Source organism: Micromys minutus (assembly GCF_963924665.1).
Source record: "Micromys minutus genome assembly, chromosome: 9".
NCBI lineage: Eukaryota > Metazoa > Chordata > Mammalia > Rodentia > Muridae > Micromys > Micromys minutus.
In genome coordinates this window covers 37,719,573-37,726,038 of record NC_137978.1, presented here as the reverse complement: position 1 = coordinate 37,726,038, position 6,466 = coordinate 37,719,573, and the positions used below count along the sequence as shown (strand labels likewise).

At 44.4% G+C, this 6,466-nt stretch overlaps 1 pseudogene across 1 annotated transcript; it reads right to left on the bottom strand.

Annotated features, from left to right (window-relative positions):
* Positions 1–3,801: 3,801 nt before the first annotated feature.
* LOC308424603 (vasculin-like protein 1) lies at positions 3,802–5,264 on the bottom strand (annotated as a pseudogene). The gene has a single exon. The product of its transcript is annotated as a vasculin-like protein 1 (transcript).
* Positions 5,265–6,466: the final 1,202 nt, after the last annotated feature.

Genomic DNA, 6,466 nt, shown 5'->3' with positions numbered 1-6,466 from the left:
GCCTTACTTGCAAGCTTCTGGACCAGGGCCAGCTCTACCCTGTTGCCCAGGTCAGGTGAACAGTCATTCATTCTCCTGAGTTTTGCAGCTTGTGAGAGACATAACAGTGCTTCCACTCTCATGAGCCCAAAGCCAGCTCTCCTGCCTGCCACAGTTGGGGAAGAACTAGACAGGGAACAAGTGTGTCTCTCCCCTACTCCACACTACTACACAGCAAATAAGAGGCAGATCTAGCTGTCCTGCAACCCCCATGTTCAAGGTCAGCTCTGCTGTGCTGTCCAGACAAGAGGAAGGGCACATTCTCCTGAGCACTGAAGTAGAGGCGGGGCCAGCTCTCCTGCTCTGATGACATTGGGGAAAGGTCTCCCACAAGCTGCAGCTAGTGAGTGACAAGAGGGGAGGAGGATAAGCATCCTTTGCTCACACCACTGCATGGGAGATGAGTGGCAGGGCTAATACCTGCTAGGCCTGCTCTCCCACTCTTCTTAATACGGCAGCTGGATGGAGTAGAGCAGTCCTTCTACTCTCATGCCCCCAGAGACAGTCCTCCTACAGTGCCCAAGTGAGGAGTGGGGCCAGTTCTGCCTAGCCCTTAGAAAACTGCATGTCCCTAATTTGGTGTCAATGGACCTTTGCTGCTCAGGGCCACAGACCCAGAATTGGCCCCCACCATGGTCACAAATTCTATCACTTGCTACTCACATCAGATTTTTCATCTCTACTCTTGAGTCTCCAGTTCAGCCTCCCTTCATTGTGCTCATATCCTTCTGTTCCTCTTTTTCTTCCATTTTTTCCACCATATACTTGGGCCTCATAATAGAGGCCAACATCTGTGAGAATCTGTGGTCATCTCAAGAGTGGGTCTCAAGAGTGATAAGACCCACTCAAACATTATGTCACTAGCAAAGGTTATCTTGGTCATGGTCTGCCCCAATAGGCATATACACCATTGGACTGATGATCATCTCAGGCTCATCACCGGAGACCATCCAAGGACCAAGATACCTGGTATAATTGGTTTATGGCTCACTACCCACCCTGAGAGCCCTTCTGTGTATGCATGGCCCCAGACTGATGGTCATTTCAGGCTGACTCTTTTCTGGGAACGTTAGGCTAATAATCATTCAGATGTTTACATGTCAGAACACTAAGCTTAGATTCTCTCCTCTCTGCCACCTACTGACACACATGTGATACAGCACGACTGCACCACCTCCAGAGACAGGATTGGTCTCATTCTAACCTGTATCCATCTGATATTTTGTCCAGAGTACAGAAAACAGTGGCTCAAAACTAAGCCAGGAACCCAACTTAGGTTTAAAAATATACTATTTACTGGAAACCTTGATGCCAGGGTTTGGTCAAAATAAGTACAAAGGTGGCTGGAGAATCCGGGTGTATTGACACATACCTTAAATTCCAGGTTTTGGGGGGACAGAGGCAGGAAGATCTGAGTTTGAAAACAGCCTTGTCTACAGAATGAATTCCAGGACTTCCAGGGCTACATAGTGAGAACTTGTGTTGGGAAGCAGAGAGAGAGAGTGGGTCTGTGGTAGAGTTGAGGATTGAGGAAAGGGTAAGCAAGAGAGATGGCTCAGTGGCTAATAGCTCTTAACTGTTATTGCAGAGAAGTGAAGAGACTTACAAAGCTACCTGAAACTTCAGAGATGGGTTCAAATACAAACCCAAGGCAAGTACAAACATCATAAACACAGCATTTAAACTCTTAAGATGCAACCTAACCACAAAGTGCTAACCCTGTCTGCAAATAAGAGCTCATGCGAATAAAACCTCCCTTCTTCTCTTCTGCTCCTAGCTTGGAAAAGGCCCCTAGTCTGTAAGAGAGGCACGCTTGCTTATTGTGAGCTGTTCTCAGGTTCTCTGAAATAAACCTACCCATTCTTTGAGTCAGTCTCCTGCCCTCTTTTTCCACATGATTTTCTAACATAGTATTCAATCCCAGTATAGGTGGTTGGAGCAAGTAACCTTCTTGCCACCTAGAGAGCATGTGCAGCAGCAGCACATCAAAGCCCAACCCTCGGATTCTGCCTGAGGTGTCCCTGAGTTAATTTCATATATCTCTGAACCTTCCCTAAGTTCTCCAACTCAGCCTTCCACTATTATCCCGTTGGGTTAAAGACTGTATACTGCCTGTTCATATAGACTGTTCAGTCTTGGCATAGGCAAGTTTCCAAATATTTTTGAAGTGTGGTTCTCCGACTGCCTTCTAGTGCATCCTACTGGGCCATCTTCTTCTCTCTCCCTCCTTCTCTTCCTCTGTCCATTGCTCTTTTTTCTTTTTTTTAATTTATAATTCCATTTGTTTACATCTCAAATGATATCCAACTTTCCAGTAACCCCTCCACAAGACCCCATCACAAAACCTCCCTCTTCTCTTCTCCCTTTACCTCTATGAGGGTACTCAACCATCCACCCACTCCCACCCTTCCAGAATCCCCCTATACTGGGGTATCAAACCAACATAAGACCCAGGGCCTCCCCTCCCACTGATGTCAGATAAAACTATTCTCTGATACCTATGTCTCTAGAGCCATGGATTCCCTCCCTATATACTCCTTGGTGATATAGTCTCTGGAAGCACTGGGTGGTCTGCCCAGTGGATGCTGTTCTTCCTATAGCATTGTGATCCCCCTTAGTTCTTCCAGTCCTACCCCCAGCTCCCACATCAGGGTCCCTGAGCTCAGTCTGATGGTTGGCTCCAAGCATCCACATCTGTATTGGTCAGTTGCTGTATGAACTTCCCAAAGATCAATCATACCAAGTTCCTGTTAGCAAGTGCTCTTGGTAACAGCAACAGTGTTCGGTTTGGTGTCTGCAGACAGGATGGATCCCCAGGTGGGGCAGATCCCAGATGACCCTTCCTTCAGTCTCTGCTCCATTTCTGTCCACTTTCTTCCTTTGGACAGAACATTTCTAAGTTAAAAACGTTGAGATGGGTGTGTGGCCTCATCCCACAACTTAGGGCTGTGCCTATCTACTGAGAGTAGTCTCTACAGTTTCTTTTTTTATTTTTAATTTTAAAGAAAATATATTTCTTACACAAGACAATCCAAACTGATGCAAAATATTTATTCCATGTTAGTTATTTTATGCAGTAGTTTTTCCCCCTCAACAGACTTGTGGTAACCACATCTTTTAAATCTGTAAATAATGTTATGAAAATAATCTTACTCTTTGAAATCTCACAAAAATTCATATTTTACAATCCAACCTGAATATCAAGGCTGCAAGAATAACATTTCCTATATCCAAATAGTTTACATCTGTACCCAAAAAGGAAAAAAACAAAACAAAACAAACAAAAAAAAACCCCAAACAAAACCAACCACATATGCTTGGTTAAGGGCAAAGTTACCCCAGCAGCCAAAAATAAAATAAAATATCCAAATGATTAGCATTAATTTAATACAATTATAGCTTCAATAGTCACTTTGTCATTGACAAGGATTGCTTGAGCACAGGGCTGAGTGCCCAAGGGCTGGAGTAGAATCCGTTGAGCAAAGCAGCATCTCCTCCCTGCATCTTTGCCGGGACAGTTCCCACTTGCTCACAGCCCAACAGGTATTGTGTGTGTGCTTAAAAAATCCCACCACACAAATGTCTATCAAACAGATAACAGGGAAGAACAACAAAAGCTAAGCAAGATAATTGCTCTCTCTTTGGGATATGATTGTTTCCCTTGTGCACGAAGTATTCAACAACATAAGAAAAGGAAAGGAACACTTTATATTCTCCAAGGCTGAGCTCAGTGGGGCAGGTCAACCGTGAGCATTCATATTTCTACTTCCAGGCATCGTCATCTGATGTCTCACTGCTGCTTGTTTCTGTGTCGGAGTCCTCACCCTCAGCAGTGCAAGCGCTTCTCCATGGGGAGAACAGGCTGGAACTATGGCTTTGGACGAAGCCATTCTTTGCAAACCCATTTCTTCGTAGCTGCTCTGTTCTCATGTGGAACTCCTTGAGTTCATCCTCTGTGAGTGGGAGGCAACTCTCATCATTTTCAGGATATTCCTGCCATCCCATTGCTTTTAATAATCTGTGCTCTGCTTCCAGAGAGTGTGACAGGACCTCCCCTTGCCCTACCATGGGCAGAGAAAGACCGTTCTGAAGACAACCTTGTTCTCCATTTTCCTTTGGTTTGGGTGTGTGGCTACCCTCCAATCTTAGCCCCTCCAGCTTGTCAGAGTCTCTGCGTTCTGAGCCATCTCCATTGTGTTCATCCTTCAGAGTCTTCAGGAACTCACTCTTCCTGTCTGTGGTTCATCTGGTCAGTTTGGTCAAGCAAGAGGAGCTGATCTCAATCGGACGGGTAGTACTGGAAGGGCTCTCTTTGGGAGAGTTGAGAACTGTACCAGCAGCTAGTACCACTGGTTTAGTAACAGAAATTGGATTGGTAAAAGCAGACTCCCAGCTAGAGGAAAGGGATCCAGATTTGTGTTCCATTCTGTTAGCTTTCCATGCATTGGGCTTAGAGGGAGGTGGTGCAGGCTTAGGAACCAAGTTTTTATAGACACTTGGGACCATAGTTGACACTTTGTTCCCATTGGCATGGTGGGATCCTGAGGAGGTGAATGCAGCAGAAAAGGCAACAACAGAATCCTCTTTGGAAATTTTTTTGATGACTAGCATCTTTGAGGGTTGCTTGGCACTAGATGGATTTTCCCACACTCCAGAAGGGGTCCCAATAGGTCTGCATGGCTGATTCTGTTTGCCAGCTTCTGGATTCAAAGAAGGGAAGTCTTCCTCTTTGAACTGCAACTTTTCTATTTTATTATCTTTTTTTTTTCTTCCCTAATCTGTTGGTGTTTTTTCTTGAAAGGCACAGCCTTTCCTGGAATAGAAGCTGCCATTCCAGTGTCAGTGGTTTCCTGTACTACCTCCACTACATTGGCTCATACCATCATGACCTCGGGAAGAGCCATGCCAACCAAATAGATTCCCAGAGGTTCCAGCATATGCTTCCTTAGGGACAGCAGAGTCAACAGAATCATGGCAGAATAGAGAGGGTTGGTGCCAAGAATCTCCTGTAGTCTGTAGAGGTCCACTGTTAAAAAAAGCCATGAGAGGAATTACGTCGAGGATGGTTTATTCTAAATCTACCTTCTCCACAGGATAGGTGCTCTCCATGTTTAACAAAGGTGGTTGTAGATAACTTAGCTGACTGTGGCGTTGAGAAATTTAGCCAAGCAGGAACAAAGTCATGCTGTGCCATTTACCAGTGTCTTTTCAGCAAGATGAGGCATCCAACCTCAAGGTCAGGATCCTCAGAGTGTGACCTCTGTGGTCCTGTATGCAAAGTTGCCACCTGTCTCTTCCACGAGGTTTTCTTGTAAAAAGGGTGCTAACATAGCCTGGTCAGCAGCACGCCTTGTGATGAAGCACAAAGAAGCCCAGCTCTGTACAGCCTACCCTCTTAATCCTGTCAGTAGCTCATTCTGAACACCTAGTTCCTGACAGTTTTCCAAAGGGGGAAGGGGAAGGAGGAAAGGAACATAAAAAGTTATTTGTTACATTTAAAAAAGGAGGGAAAGGGGGAAAAGCTATGTCTATGTTCACCTCATTCAACTTCCTTGAGTAATGGCACTACAATGTTGCTTAAATAGGCAAAACATGGACATCCGCAGTGAGTGCAGACACCATTCATAACAAGGTCATGGCTGAAAGACAAGTGGTCTCAGGTGTGGGCAAGAAGTGTCATCAAGGTGACAGGTCAAGAATGTAATGGTAAAGCACTGTAAGAGCTTTTGCAAATCAATTCCAGGGCAAAATATTCACAACAAAAGCTTTGAAAACACAGATCTCATTATCATACACAACTGCTTAAAGCAGTGTGCAGATATATGTGCTTTTATTGGTTTTACCCTTCAAAGACTAAAGATATAAGAAGTCCTTTTTTGTTTTTTTGAAAAAGGAATCCAACAGAAACTTGATATATTTTTCCTGCCACAGAATAGCAGCTTTCAAGGCAAATTTCTTGGTATAAAGCTCCTAAATATATATTCTATTTCTTTGGTCTTTACTCTTAATACATTCAAAGCAAAATTATAAGTAGGAAAAGCAAGGGTCAAGGAGAAAGAGAATTCCAAAACGGGGTTTTCTTATTATTAATTTTCTGTATTTCACTTGTTGTCCTCCTTCCCAAAAACTGAACTGAGCTTCCAGAAGTGATGTGAAGAATCTCCTATTGCTTTGTTGAAGAAATCGCTTTCTAATTTGGGTCCATCTTCATTACTCAAACATTAAAAAGGCCACTTGAGTCTGCCAATCAAGCAGTGGCGGCGGCGGCAGGGCTATGTTCAAGGACGATTCGTGGCGCCTAAGGATGCATCCCCAGCTTCTCCAACCAGCAGAGGTGACTAACCCACAACCATAACAAAACTCTTCCCAAAATGGCTCGTCTCTACAGTTTCTATCTCCTCTTCTCTGCTAAAATCATACCCACTGA